We start from the raw sequence: 16,095 nt of genomic DNA on the forward strand, positions 1-16,095 counted from the left end.
GTGGTGTAGTGGTTAGCACTTTCACCCTAGCAGCAAAGGGATTGCTGGTTCAAATCCTGACCACTACGTTGTTTGCATGTTCTCCCTGTGCCTGCATGGGTTTCCTCCCACACTCAAAATACATGCTGGTAGAATAATTGGCTCCTGTATGAATTGGTCCTAGTATGTGTATATATGAATGTGAGTTAGTGATCTTAGATTGTAAGCTCCTTGAGCAGAGGGACTGATGCGAATGTATATGTAAATTGACAGTGCTATATACATACCTAAGATAAATCAATAAGTAAAGTTATGGTCTATAAACTGAAAAAATTGAGTAGGCTTTACTTGAACCTATGGTCTAAAAACTGGAAAAATTGAGTTGGCTTTACAGTCTATAAATTGGAAAAATTTAGTTGGCTTTACTTAAAACTATAGTTCCAGACGAGTTAAGGTATGTATTCCTAAGTTAAAACACTATGGTCTATAAACTGAAAAAAAATTAGTTGGCGTTACCTAAAACAACAAAGATGAAAAAATGAAAAGTCTAATGAGTCAGACAAGAATAAGTTTAGGTGACATTACTTAAAAAAGTGATGCAAATAGTTACCTCAATTTTTTTGAGTAGACCCAGCACAATATTTTTTACAGTGAACCATACCAGACCACCGCGGGACCATCCCTACTTCCAACATTAACCACAAATCACATAATGTACAATATTCAAAGAACTCAACTGTCATAGCATGATATACAGTATAATCCTGAATAACTTAAGCAACTGAGCCTGCCAGGGTACTTGATCCACAGGGGCCTTATAGTACTCAGCCGTTTTATCCCTCAACTGAAGCATACTTGAAGGACCTCTAGTCATTGTCTAGTGGCTTTATTGGAAGCTGCCTCCATATCATAGCCCTCTCGCCATGTATATACACTCACTGGCCACTTTATTAGGTACACCTTGCTAGTACCGTGTTGGACTCCTTTTGCCTTCACAACTACCTTAATTCTTCATGGCATAGATTCAACAAAGTGTTGGAAACATTCTTTAGAGGTTTTGGTCCATACTGACATAGCATCACACAGTTCTACCACATCCCAAAGGTGCTCTATTGGATTGAGATCTGGTGACCATTCGAGTACAGTGAACTGATAGTCATGTTCAAGAAACCAGTTAGCGACGATTTGAGCTTTGTGACATGGTGCATTATCCTGCTGGAAGTAGACATTAGAAGATGGGTACACTGTAGTCATAAATGTGCGGACATAGTCAGCAACAATACTCATGTAGGTCGTGGCGTTTAAACTATGCTCGTTTGGTACTAAGGGGCCCAAAGTGTGCCAAGAAAATATCCCCCACACCATCACATCACCACCACCAGCCTGAACCATTGATACAAATCAGGATGGATCCGTGATTATATGTTGTTTATGGCAAATTCTGACCCCACCATCTGAATGTTGCAGCTGAAATCAAGACTCATCAGACCAGGCAACATTTTTCCAATCCTCTATTGTCCAATTTTGGTGAGCCTGTGCGCATTGTAGCCTCAGTTTCCTGTTCTTAGCTGACAGGAGTGGCGCCCGATGTGGTCTTCTGCTGCTGTAGCCCATCTGCTTCAAGGTTTAATGTGTTGTGGGTACCTTGGTTGTAACAAGTGGTTATTTGAGTTACTGTTTATCTACAAGGCATTTTCGTCCGCACAACTCCCGCTCACTGGATATTTTCTCTTTTCGGACTATTCTCTGTAAACCCTAGAGATGGCTATGTGTGAAAACCCCAGTGGATCAGCAGTTTTTAAAATACTCAGACCAGCCTGTCTGGTATTAACAACCATGTCACGTTCAAAGTCCCTTAAATCCCCTTTCTTCCCCATTTTGTTGTCTTCACCACGTCTAGATGCCTAAATGCATTGAGTTGCTGCCATGTGATTGGCTGATTAGCAATTTGTGTTACCAAGCAATTGAACAGGTGTATCTAATAAAGTGGCCGGTGAGTGTATATATAAGGGTGTATTTATGAAAACATTGCATAGCTGTTCATCCATCAAAATTGCATGTAATTTTGTTCTGTGCAAATGGGGTAAAATCACATGCGAATGCTATATATATTCTCTGCTATTCGAATGTGTGAATGCAGAAAATACTGTATAATGGCCAGTAATGGCCATTTCTTAGCATCAGAGGCAAAGGTGTGTCAAACAAAAGGCACAGGAGCTGGGTACTGCCCTGGGGAATATGTACCAAAGCAAAAAAATATTTTAAAATGTTCAGTTTGGCAGGGAATTGTGATTTTATTAATGATGTATATGAAACATTACACATGCAAAATACCTTTCACCACTTCAGCCCTGAAAGGATTTGCCCCCTTAACCACTTGCCGACCAGCTCACGCACATATACTGTGGCAGGTTGGCAGCGATGCACGAATTGCCGTACCTGTACGGCGGCTCGTGCAGGCACAGTTGCGGGACGGCGGACTTGATGTCCACCGGCAACCTGCTATCGCCTAGTACAGAGGCAGAACGGGGATCTGCCAGTGTAAACAAGGCGAATCCCCATTCTGACAGGGGACATGTCAGAGATCTTCTGTTCCCAGTGATCAGGAACAGTGATCTCTGTCATGTCCCAGTCATCCCATCCCCCCCTACAGTTGGAACAAACCCAGGGAACACACTTAACCCCTTGATCGCCACCTAGTGTTAACCCCTTCCCTACCAGTGTCATTTTTACATTGATCAGTGCTTTTTAATAGCACTGATCAATGTAATAATGTCACTGGTCCCCAAAAAGTGTCATTTGGGATCAGATTGTCCAGTCCCGCTAAATATCGCAGATCGCCACCATTACTAGTAAAAACAATAAAAAAGAAAGTCCCTAAATCTATCCATTATAGATGCGATAACTTTGGCGCCAACCAATCAATATACGCCTATTGTGATTTTTTTTTTTTTTACCAAAAATATGTAGAAGAATATATATCAGCCCAAACTGATGAATAAATGTGTATATATATATATATATATATATATATATATATATATATATATATATATATATATATATATATATATATATATATGTATATGTATATGTATATATATATATATATATATATATATATATATATGTATGTATATATATATATATATATATATATATATATATATATATATATATATATGTATATATATATATATATATATGTATATATATATATATGTATATATATATATTTTTTTTTTTTTGGATATATATTATAGCAAAAAGTAAAAAAAAATAAATAAATAAATAATTTTCAAAATTGTCACTCTTTTTTGTTTATAGCGCAAAAAATAAAAACCACAGATCTGATCAAATACCACCAAAAGAAAGCTCTATTTGTGGGGAAAAATGGATGTCAATTTTTTTGGGGTACAGGGTCGCACGACCGCACAATTGTCAGTTAAAGCAACACAGTGCTGTATCGCACAAAATGGCCTGGTCATTAAGGGGGCAAATCCTTGGGCTGAAGTAGTTATTGACCAGGCTATTTTTTGCGATATGGCACTGCGTCACTTTAACTGACAATTGCTTGGTCATTGGATGTTGTACCCTAACAAAATGTATGTCTTTTTTTTCCCACATATTGACCTTTCTTTTGGTGGTATTTGATAACCTCTGCGGTTTTTATTATTTGAGCTATAAACAAAAAAAAGCAACAATTTTGAAAAAATAAACATATATTTTTTACTTTTTGCTATAACACATATCCCCCCAAAAAATGTAAAAAAACAAATTTCTTCATAAATTTAGGTCATTATATATTCTTCTACATATCGCAATAAGCGTATATTGATTGGTTTGCGCAAAAGTTATTGCATCTACAAACTACGGGATAGATTTGTGGACTTTTATTTTATTTTATTTTTTCACTAGTAATGTCAGCGATCTGTGATTTTTAGCGGGACTGCGACATTGCGGCAGACAAATCTGACCCAAATGAACCTTATGAGGGACCAGTGACATTATTACATTGATCAGTGCAATAAAAATTCACTGATCAATGTATAAATGACACTGGCAGGGAAGGGGCTAACAATAGGGGGCGTTTAACTGTGTTCCCTGGGTGTGTTCTAACTGTAGGGGGGATGGGCTGCCAGGGACATGACAAAGATCGCTGTTCCCGATCACTGGGAACAGAAGATATCTGACATGTCCCCTGTCAGAATGGGGATCTGCCTTGTTTACAACGGCAGATCCCCATTCTGCCTCTGTGCACAATGATCGCAGTCAGCCAGCGTATATCGAGTCTGGTGGACCCGCGGCTCACGGCGAGTGCCCCAGAACGCCGGCGGCGACGCGCCACGGCAATCTCCCATGTACGGACCGACGTACAAGTACGTCGGTTCGCGCAGAAGAGCTGACCTGCCACTGTAAAAGTACGGCAGCTGGTCGGCAAGTGGTTAAACAGGGCTTTTTTTCTCAGAAAAAACTGAGGAACTCACCACCCCCACTCAGCTCCCTGCCCCCAACCATGCCCAAACCCCACCCCCAGTCACACCATCCTAAGGCCCTTTTCACATGGGCAGATCCCGGGAGGATACGTTTTTGGACATCCGCTTGCTCGGCGGGGATCGCTCCGTTGATCCCCGCTGAGCTGGCGGATGACTAGTCCGTCTCTGCACGCTGTGCAGAAACAGACCGGTCAGACCTCTGCTTTCCTCTATGGGGGGATCAGATGAAAATGGACTGTCTGTCCGTTTTCATCCGATCCGCAGACGGATGCAAAAATAGGGTTTTCCTCCGTCATCAGTTTCAGAGCATAGCGGAGACTGATGTCATCGGATGTTCATCCGCTGATATCCGCTATCCCATAGGAATACATGTATGTCCGTTTTTCATCCTAAAACGGATGAAAAATGGACATACGGTCCACCCATGTGAAAGGGGCCGTAGAGGAGAGTACAGCGGCGTCAAATAATTGTAATAAGTTAAGGCTTAGAACTGTGTATCACATGAGCCAAGCAATTGAACAGGTGTACTTAATAAAGTGGCTGGTGAATTTAGTTGTGCAGCAAACAGGAAACCTTAACCACAGTTATCAGCATCCAAATTATATTAAGAATCAAGCATTCTCAACTTGTTGGTGAGGATGACAAAAAACATTCTACCATTCTGAGAGTGCAGAAGACTCTATAATTGATAATGCACTTTACTTAGCTAAGGTCTCTCTAAGAGTAGGGAACAAAATTAGGGAAGTGGGTTTGCTGCCAAAACATCAGCAATCTCCTGCCACTTTTCTTTTGTAGGAATTGGCATTACAATTTGACATAACTTTCACCAAATGGCCTTGTGGGTTAGGATAATGATGTAGTGTATTGCCAACTTTTCAAGGAGAAACTCAAAATGCAAAGAAGGGTAAGAATGTCCTTTACCTAGAAACCTGGAATAAAAAACCAAAAAAAACTATTTTATTACATCATACTTTTTGATTTTTTTTTAGTCAAATCCTGAAGACCAAATGGCAGAACATACAGAACTACTATAGAAAGGAGTTGATGCTGCAGAAGAAGAGTGGGAGTGGTGCAAGGGCCAGCAGCATACTGTCCCATACTACCATTGTAATGTACGTAATTTAAATTTACTGAAGCCCTATGTGGAGTTGTGGAAGTCTGTTTATACTCATTTGTTGTTATATGTAAACATTCAGAGATTATGAGGACTATATGGCTTGCTTCTATTTTTAGAACTCAGTGTGCATTTGAACATGAGAAGGAAGAAAAGGAAGCAGAGGGAGAATTTTTTCTGAGTCTGTATGCCATGTCTTGCCAAGACTGCGGATGCAAATTTGGAGGTGTCTTATTCTACCGTCACCACACAGTATCCCACTGTGCAAATTTTGGAGCAGTCTGGCCCATACAGCACCGAGCTAAAAATTGAAGCCAGAGGCTGCCTCCCAGGAGAAAAGCACAGCGGGGCTAACAAGAATGGAGAAGGAGATGCCACGAGGGCCATACACAAATTAGTTGTAAGAAGGAGCATTGACGATAAATATCACCTGGCTAAGGCAATGATCAAGCAAGTACCATTAGAAATTAGATCTACTGTGACCATTGAGGTTTTCAGAGTGTTTCATTCCCACATTCCTAACCCCTCCCTAAGTACTACATTCGCAAATCAGCTGTCACCACCACCAGTGGCCCACCAATTTTACTGTCAGCAGCAGTATCAATTTCACCATCCCTGCTCAACTCCAAATCTGCAATACCAGTTGCATGAGCCCTACCCTTCCCATGTCCAGTGCTCACATGCCATGTGCCATTGACCACAGAGCCAAATCCAGGGACTGGCAATGCCTCAACAGCACCAATATAAAGGACAGGAGGAAAGGTGCACATATTATCAGCTTTCTCCTAGTACTGTAGTGTAGTGTATGTGTAATGTCACCTACATCAACACCATTGCCCAGAGGCGTAACTAGAACCTTCAAGGCCCTGGTGCAAGAACCATGAAGGGCCCCCCCCCTTTCCATCGGTCCAGGGGCCCCTTCCTCTGGACCCAGGGCACTTCCTACTGATCCCAGTGACATGCAGTATGAATTGTACCCCCTGCTTAACTTGACCCATTCAAGTGAATGGTGCTGCTCTGCAAGCGCCCCACAACTGCATGCAATGCACATGGTTATGGCATGCTAGTGCAGAATTGAAAGGGTTAAAGCAGGCAGTGCACAGGCAATACAACACCTCCTCACTACCTGTCAAATGATCTATGAAGAGCAATCTGAATGTGGATTGCTCTTCAGAGACCAAAGCAAGCCCTTATTTTTTTACATTTTTTAAACAGAATTTTTTTATTGACTTTTTTTTACATGTTTAACAGCCATTTGGTGAAACATCAGGGCTCTAAACAGACCCCTGATAGCTCACTTTTGAGATAGAGACCCTGTGTGGCTCCATGTGGTTTGGTGCGTGTGAAAATGCCTGGGTTAGCAGATGTGTTGGGGTGCCATTTAATAATTAATGGCACTGCTTTGTGTCTACTAAAGGCCAGTGTGTTTCTGCGTGTGTCAAAAAAACCACAAGCCTTATAGTGGGCTCACATCGGTGTGCTGCAGTTTGGCCGCAGTGGGATTGTATGTGTGCTTTAGATGGAGTTATAGCTGCGCTCCCATTGAATTCTAATAGGCAGTGAGTTTTCTGAAAGCACAGCAAATATGCAGCATGTAGGAATTTGATGTACCTTTGTGAAAACGCATGTAAACTTTTCATACAATCACACTGCGCCCAAACTGCAGCACACTGATGTGAGTCCACTATTAGGCCCCTTTCACATGAGTGGACTAATTGGGTCAGACTGTCAGTTTTTCAGGCAGACCCGACTAGACCCTCCATTCTCCTCCTATGGAATGGCGGGTGTAAAAAGACGTGTGCCTGTTTACATCTGCCTACATCCAATCCAATCTGCTAAAAACAGACGGATGGGGATCAGTTCTCCATTCGTCTGGTGGATGGGATTACATGGCGGTCCGGTCTAAACGGACAGGCGGTCCATTTACATCCGACTGCCTATTGAGAAGAAAAAGGTGTGTCTGTGGCCGCTCTGCATAAGCGGATTGGAAACAGACCAGCCATCTTCCTGCTCCTCAGGCGCTGAGCAGGTGGACTTCTGGCAGAGCCCGCCCCATGGAAAAGGTGCATTAGCGATAAGAAAATAGTGAATATGTGGGGGTCTAAGTAGTAAGAGTATGTGTTCATGAAGGAGTGCAGAGAAAGTGCTAAGGCTACAATATAGGGACAGTACAGTTAGAGGAGTAAACTGGGATAGAAAGGGTGTCAGATATATGGGAGTGTGGAATGTCCAGAGCTGAGGGGGGGAGGGGGGCTGCTGCAGGGATGTGTGTAGTGCAGATTTATGGGGGGTTAAGCAGATAGAAGAGAAGGGATAAAGGTAACAGGAAAAACATTTCAGGAGAATTGCTGCTAACTTACTGCATGATTGTGCAGACAAGGTAGAGAGAGATGCAGACAGCTGGAGAAGTTGAGCGAATCAAATGGGACCAAAGAAGAAGGTGAAGTGACAGGAAGAGAACATGCTGAGGGCTGGAGGGGAGTGATTACTAGTTGAAGAAAGAAAGAGAGATAAGGCAAAGTTCGAGTGGAACTGCAGTGTTGGGGAATCGGCACATCCTGCAAAGGAGTGAGAATAACAATCTCTGCTGTCAGACAGGAGAAGATCCAGAAGCTCCGTGTGCAGTCCTCGCTCCCCCCTCCTCACCTCACAGATTAAGAGTGCCTGGGGTTGGCTCTTCACTCAGCTGTCCATGCTGTCCTTCTTGCCGTCTCGGGCCCCTCCTACAGTAGCAGAATGCCGGGCCCAGTCGCAAGTGCACCTGCTGCGACCCTGGTAGTTCCGCTACTGCCACTGCCATTCTTTGCTTTAAAGTGATACAAAAGTTTATTTTTTTTCTCTAAAAATAACAAACATGTTATACATCCCTGCTCTGTGAAATGGTTTTGCACAGAGCAGCCTGGATCCTCCTTTTCTCAAGTCACTCTTCTGTGCTCCTAGCCCCTCCCTCTTGTCGAGTGCCCCCACAGCAAGCAGCTTGCTATGGGGGCACCTGAGCCGAGCCGCAGCTCCCTGTGTCCATTCAGACACAGAGCCACGGTTCAGCCCCGCCCCCTCTCTCTCCTGATTGGCTAACTGACTTTGACAGCAGCAGGAGCCAATGGCACTGCTGCAGTGTCCCAGCCAATCAGGAGGGGAGTCCTGGACGGCCGAGGCACTCGTGCACATCACTGGATAGAGATGGGGCTCAGGTAAGTAATAGGGGGGCTTAGAGGGGCTGCTACACACATAAGGTTTTTATCTTAATGCATTAAGATAAAAACCTTCTGCCTTTTACAACCACTTTAATTTAATTTTTTTATGGCTTTTTTTACAGTTATTGTTATTTACCTTATTAGTTCATAAGCACTTTCATGCCATACTTTCGGTGCTCTTGCTCAATTTGGGCCTAGTTTGTTTGCAATTATAAACATTGACCTTTTTGCCTTCTATAAAGTGTTAAATAAAAAATGAGATGTCGGTAAAGTATGTGTACAACAAAAACATTTAATATAGCATAGGGTGCACAGTGGAGTGTTACTAGTACATGCTCTGAAGGTGACACAGTCTTCTGATATGTTACATCCTGCACTACAAAGGCAGGTGCAAGGATTCCTGGAGGGTTGCCAAAACTGAAAAAAAATGACATCATGAGTTTTCAGTACAGTGGGTTTGTATGCTAAATGTAGCACTACCCCTGAAGGAGCTGCTGATGAACATTTTGATTCTGCACCCTGCCTCTCAACCCCAAGAACGGTCTCAACCCCTCTGGCACACCTGCTTGATAATATTAGTGTGGGACCCAGCAATAGAGAGAAACACAGTAAGGATGAACCACCAAATATATTTACCATAGCCCTGGATCCCGTCACTACACCAGCTGTAGTAGTAATAGAGACTCACACAGAATGTTATTTAACCACTCAGAAAGTTTACTAAAGTGGGTATTAACCACTTGCTGACCGGGCCATAGCCGAAAGACGGCTACAGCGCAGTTGGCTTATTCTGGGAAGGCATCCATGGACGTCCTCCTAGAATCTTGCTCTCGTGCGCCCCCTGGGGCGCGCTCCTGGAAATATCCATGACCGCCGGGTCCGGAAGACCTGGCACATCACGGATCATGGTAAATGGCTGCTGGTAGCGGCCATTTACCACGTGATCGCTCCGTCAAATGTACCGATCTGTACAGTGCGAGGGGAGAGGAGGAGAGATCATTTGCAGCAGTGCTGTGGGCTGGATCTGTAGTGCCCACAGCGCTGCCCAGTGCCCATACTCTGCAGTACTCTGCCAATACTCTGCAGTACTCTGCCCATATTCTGCAATACTCTGCAATAATATGCAATACTCTGCCAATATTCGCCAATACTTGCCAATACTCTGCCAATACTCACCAATACTCGCCAATACTCTGCAATAAATTTTAACAGATACAAAGACATTTTTTTTTTTTTTTTTACCGAATTTTCAGTCTTTTTTTATTTATAGTGCAAAAAATAAAAAACCCAACGGTGATTAAATACCACCAAAATAAAACTCTATTTGTGTGAAAAAAAGGACAAAAAATTCATAGGGGTACAGTGTTGCATGACTGAGTAATTGTCATTCAAAGTGTGGGAGCAGCGAAAGCTGAAAATTGGTCTGGTTAGGAAGGGGGTTTAAGTGCCCAGTGGTCAAGTGGTTAAACATAAAGAACAGTGTGATTAAATGCAAACAATAAATGACAGTTGATAACAATTAGTATGAATATGAAGACTGTGTATTCAAAATAGAGAACAAAGATAGATGGGGGTACAGTTGGACAAATGCTCAATATTCTCAAGGACCTATATTCAACACTCTCCCACTGAAGCCCCACTACACGCACACACCAAATTACAAGGTAATGTGAAACACATGTAATGACACTCAAGGACTCCCCCTAGATTGTAATTCAATGTCCCAACTTCCTAGTAGAACTTTGTCGCTTTGTAAGAGATAATAAAAGTTCCTTGTCTTCAGATATCTTCACCTAGCCCATGTTTTTAAACTGCAGTATTTGTAATCCAACAGGGAAACAGAGAGAAAGCGAACCATAGAATAAATGAAGCACTGGTATTTGTAACTGAACATATATGGCACTTGTAACACTTCCTCCTTATCTGTGTAATACAGTACCAACTTTATAGCACAGGGAAGAGCAGACCCTAGAGTTCAACTGTATGTGGCCTGTGAATAGGTAGGATCACTTCTGTGGGACTACAAGTCTCACCAGCAGTCTGTAAATAACTCACTCATCACAATAATGACTTTACTGAAATGGGCAGATGCCCTCTCACCACAGTAGACCCAGAGGCTGTGAGGCTCCATCCAGACTCTCCTCTTGATGCCTCAGTCTGATGAAAGATGGCTCCTCGGGATGGCTGGGATGCAGGAAAACTTCCAGATGTCCTGACACTGCACACCGATCCACTTGCTGGACTCGCAGGGCTGTATCCTGAAGTCCCTCAGAGGCTGGCCATCCCGCTCCGCGCAGGCCGCAATGTTTATTGTCACACACACCAGCTCTCCCTGCTGGCTGTTGAGAGAGCGAAAGCCCGCCACGCCTGTCCTTTTATCTGCTTACCCAGCAGGCTGTTCTGTGACTTGGCATTGTGGCTTTATGAACTGGGCATTGTGGATCAGTAGTTCCCAGACTGATTTGACAACATGGGTTACTTTCTCATCAAACTACCAATCCCACAACGCATAACTGCTTCTAAATAGAGAAAAGGTCCTGACAAAGTTTTAGTGGTCACTAGAGGGAGCCAAACCCTTACTTAAGAAACCACACATTACTTAGCCTGATAACTTTGATAACAACCCCTGCATTACACACTCCCCCCACTTGAAATCTTTGGTCCCCAAAGACAGTAAAAGTTTGTGACCTGTTACATGCTTTTATATAGAAGCGGGGAAAAAATAGGTTAATGCACACATGACAATAAACAAGTTGCATTATCATAAGAAGAGTTCAAATTCAAATTGTTCATACAATGACACAGAACTGACAGAGGAGCCTCCCACCAATTATCACAAGAAGGGAGACTGTTCTGTCCACTTGCTACTGACACCGAAGTGTCCCGTATAGATGTGCCAGGGGGTGAGATGGTGTTGTCCTCTACCAACTCAGCGGTGGAAGGACCAGGTACTTCAGGAGTCCTTTTTGAAGTAAGACAAATCTCCTCGGAGCATTCACCCAGGGTGTCAAAGGTTAGTCTCTTGGGTGGGTGAATAATTGTCTTTGCTCTCTGTTCTTTAGGTTCTGGTGTTAAAGGCAAACTGGTATCGTCTTTATCCACGACCATTCTTCCTCCTCATCATCCACTTCAACTTCCTGTATTTCGGCATCAATGAATGAAGAAGAACCCTCAGAGGCTGTTCTCATCAGGGAAGTTTGGAGGTCTTCCAGATCTCCTGGAGATCTATCTTTAGGCACAGACTCAGGGGCCTCTGGTCGGAAAATTCCACTGTCTGTCACTGTGGGATGAGGAAAAGAGGTGGTAGCAATCTCTACATGTGAGATGTCCACAACCAGTCTATTCCCACCTCTTCATCCTCGCTGTCCTCATTTTCTTAAGCAAGAGGCACAGACTGATATCTAGTCGCTGGTCGGGATCTCTGAGGGGTGGTGGATGTGGACGTGAATCTTGCTGCGGTGGTGCATGAACTGCCTCTGACAGAGGCAAAAGATGATTGCGATTCCAAGTCTTTAGTGGGCCTGTGCATCCCTCTGGCCGAATCTGGTACACTGTCAGTCCTGGGATTTGTTTGCAGAAAACATAGGGCTGTGACTTTCAGCGATCAGCCAATTTGTGTTTCCCAGGTACACCTGGATTCCTCACTAGTTGGAAAGTCCTCTCGGACCCTAAATGGCCATGATGGTCATGTAGAGCAATTTGAAAGTGGAAACTCCTGCGCTGTCGGGGGGGAGGGCTACGCTAAAAGGACACTGCTGCAACACCTAAGTACTGATCCAAAGCAGGACAAATGAGACAAAAGTGGGGGAAGATGGTAGTTGCGCTGTGATGAAGGGGGGGGGAGCTACAAAGATGACTAAAGTGGCAAAGTGAACTAAAAAAAAAACGGGCCAAAGCATGAATGGATCCTACATGCTAAAAGAACATGGTAAGGATGCAGTGCAGTGCAACGTAGCTGATCAACATGACTATAATGTTACAGGCAGACAAAGCCTAATATATAAAGGTAATTGTGAAACAGTGACTGCTTGAATATAGCAAAGCAAAACTGCATATACTAACACAAATAGGATAAATAATGACACAATGCAAAAAAATATATAATGCAAGAAAAATACATGTGGGCTAGTGCACCATTAGCAAAAACGTGCCAAATCCTGGTGGACTACAAGTGACAAATCCCTAGGACAAACATGAATATTAGTTCTATCATCCAGTCCAAAAACAAAAACTCGTGATGAGAAACACAAAACAATTCCAATCGTGAAGGGAAGGGGGGTCTTCAGTGAGGACACCTCCGTGTTTGCAAGCCGCTTACCTTACAGCTGTAAGGTGTACAGCTTTCATGAAGTGAGTGTGGGCATCAATCCACGAGCGCCAAGCTCGTAAGCCTCCAGGGGTATCACCAATCTGGAATCTGTCCCCGTGCCTGGAAACTGGAATTTGTCCCCGTGCCTCTCTCCTCAGTGTTCGTCAGGTAGAGTAGTGATGTACAGTGGGAGGGGGAAAGAGACGCACATAGCGTGATCCCATATAAAAGGTATATTTATTTGATAAAACAAGTCCAATCAACTTACATTTAAAACAATGCTGCAGTGTGTACAAACTACGAGCGCCAAGCTTGTCTCCTGTTGTTTGTCTGTGGCAGCGTCCCGTGCTCCAATCCTCAGGAGCACCCCCTCACACTGTACATCACTACTCTACCTGACGAACACTGAGGATAGAGGCACGGGGACAAATTCCAGTGTCCAGGCACGGGGACAGATTCCAGACTGGTGATACCCCTGGAGGCATACGAGCTCGGCGCTCGTGGATTGATGCCCACACTCACTTCATGAAAGCTGTACACCTTACAGCTGTAAGGTAAGCGGCTTGCAAACACGGAGGTGTCCTCACTGAAGATCCCCCTTCCCTTCACGATTGGAATTGTTTTGTGTTTCTCATCACGAGTTTTTGTTTTTGGACTGGATGATAGAACTAATATTCATGTTTGTCCTAGGGATTTGTCACTTGTAGTCCACCAGGATTTGGCACGTCTTTGCTAATGGGGCACTAGCCCACTTGTATTTTTCTTGCATTATATATTTTTTTGCATTGTGTCATTATTTATCCTATTTGTGTTAGTATATGCAGTTTTGCTTTGCTATATTCAAGCAGTCACTGTTTCACAATTACCTTTATATATTAGGCTTTGTCTGCCTGTAACATTATAGTCATGTTGATCAGCTACGTTGCACTGCACTGCATCCTTACCATGTTCTTTTAGCATGTAGGATCCATTCGTGCTTTGGCCCATTTCTTTTTTAGTTCACTTTGCCACTTTAGTCATCTTTGTAGCTTCCCCCCCTTCATCACAGCGCAACTACCATCTTCCCCCACTCATGTAGAGCAATTAACACTGTCTCCCAATGCTTTTCTGGTAGGAATAACTGCCAGTTTTCCTCTGGATCATCAGAGGGGCCCCTTCGGTAGACCACCCCTTGTTGCAGCTGCAACTGATCCCACTCCTTGTGCAGCAAGCAGGCTTCCTTGGGAGAGTTAGTGAGGAGCAGGTCAGGTTGCTGGCTCTCCAAGGCCCTCAATGCCAGGATACAGAGAGGATCTTCCAACTGGTCTCTTCACAGGTCCTTCTTGGAAAGCTTTGGCAGACCTTCATCCCCGACTTGAGTGATGTTCAATAGCATCGAGGCACCCCAGCGGCTGACACTCCAATTTCTTCAGCCTTGGCTCCACTTTTACATTGCTGTTCTGCTCCTTGACAAAGGGCCCTCACCCCCTCAGGGGTCAGCTGAGTCCATTCTTCTGGGGAGTCTCAGGAACAGTAGGGTCTTCTTGAAAAGCATCTGCATCCTTGTTCCCGATCCCTGGCCGGTACTTCAGGCTGAAGGAAAAACCTGATAGGGCAGCCAACCATCTGTGACCTGTGGCATCCAACTTGGCGGTAGTGAGTAGGTAAATATCCAAACAAAAGAACTTGCTGCTCCAGGTGAGACAGGAAGCCTAATGATATCATGGGTGCCCGCCTTGGCTCGCCTCCGCATACGATCAACACTGAAGAAATGGCTGCACTCCAAGGTCCATCAAAATTCTTATTTAATGAACGAACATCCCACGTGTTACAAACAGTTCAAATGGTAGACGCGTTTCACACACTATCAGGTGCGCTTATTCATTAAGGTAATGAATAAGCGCACCTGTTAGTGTGTGAAACGCGTCTACCATTTGAACTGTTTGTAACACTTGGGATGTTCGTTCATTAAATAAGAATTTTTATGGATCTTGGAGTGCAGCCATTTCTTCAGTGTTGGTAGTGAGTAGGTATGTGAAAGGATTCTTGTCGGTCTTAATTGCGAACTCTGCTCCATATAGGTAATCCCTCAGTTTATCCACTACTGCCCACTTTAAGGCCAGGAACTCGAGCTCATGTGTGGGGTAGTTCTTCTCCGCGGGTGCCAAACTCCGACTCACATAGGCAACAGGCCGTAAGTGCCATCATATTCTTAATACAGCACCCCGCCTAATCCATCTCGGCTGGCATCTACATGCAGTTCATACGGCTTAGCTGGATCTGCATAGGCCAAGACTGGAGCAGTTGTAAGGCCCCACTTCAACTGTCTAAAAGCCTCTTCACATTGGTAGGTCCACTGTTTCTGAATGGACTCTTTGGGCTTCCTGGGCCCTCCAGCTGGTCTTATAGGCTTAACTGAATCTGGGTCATAGTTTTCCTCTTCACTTTTCAATAGCTCATTGAGTGGATGAGCTATTTTAGCAAATCCCTTGACAAATCTCAGGTAGTAGGAGCAGAATCCCAGAAATGACCTGAGCTCGATCGCATTAGTGGGTCTTGGCCAAGAGGTGACGGCTTCCAGTTTGTGAGGATCGGTGGCTACTCCCTCGGCAGACATGATATGGCCAATGTAGTTGACCGAAGGTTGATAAAACTGGCATTTTTCCATAGAGAGCTTCAAACCTTCGTCATGGAGTCTCTTCAGGACCTTTTCCAGTCACTCTTCATGCTCCTACAAAGTCTTGCCAAACACGATGATGTTGTCTAAGTACACCAATACCTCGATCAGGTTCATGTCACCCACAGTCTTCTCCATCAACCTTTGGAAGGTGGCCAGGGCGCCAGATAGGCCTTAAGGCATGCGATCAAATTCAAAGAATCCTACTGGGGTAATGAAATCGGTCTTTTCCGGATCTTCAGGATGCATGGGGATTTGGTAGTACCCGCTCTTCAAATCCAGCACACTAAACCATTTCGCCCCTGACAGGCTCTGTAAGGCATCTTCTATCCTTGGGGTGGTATATT

At 44.0% G+C, this 16,095-nt stretch overlaps 1 long non-coding RNA gene across 2 annotated transcripts in view; it reads left to right on the top strand.

Annotated features, from left to right (window-relative positions):
* The window catches only part of LOC141103288 (uncharacterized), a 178,716-nt gene that overhangs the window by 68,730 nt on the left and 93,891 nt on the right, over positions 1-16,095 (top strand). The window contains exons 3-4 of one of the 2 annotated variants that reach the window (XR_012235290.1): positions 5,465-5,587; positions 5,709-5,989. This is a non-coding gene — a long non-coding RNA (uncharacterized lncRNA). Of the gene's footprint in view, positions 1-5,464; positions 5,588-5,708; positions 10,494-16,095 lie in introns of those variants that run through there. The other variant, XR_012235289.1, reaches the window with a different exon arrangement.

Source organism: Aquarana catesbeiana, linkage group LG07, assembly GCF_042186555.1.
Source record: "Aquarana catesbeiana isolate 2022-GZ linkage group LG07, ASM4218655v1, whole genome shotgun sequence".
Taxonomy (NCBI): domain Eukaryota; kingdom Metazoa; phylum Chordata; class Amphibia; order Anura; family Ranidae; genus Aquarana; species Aquarana catesbeiana.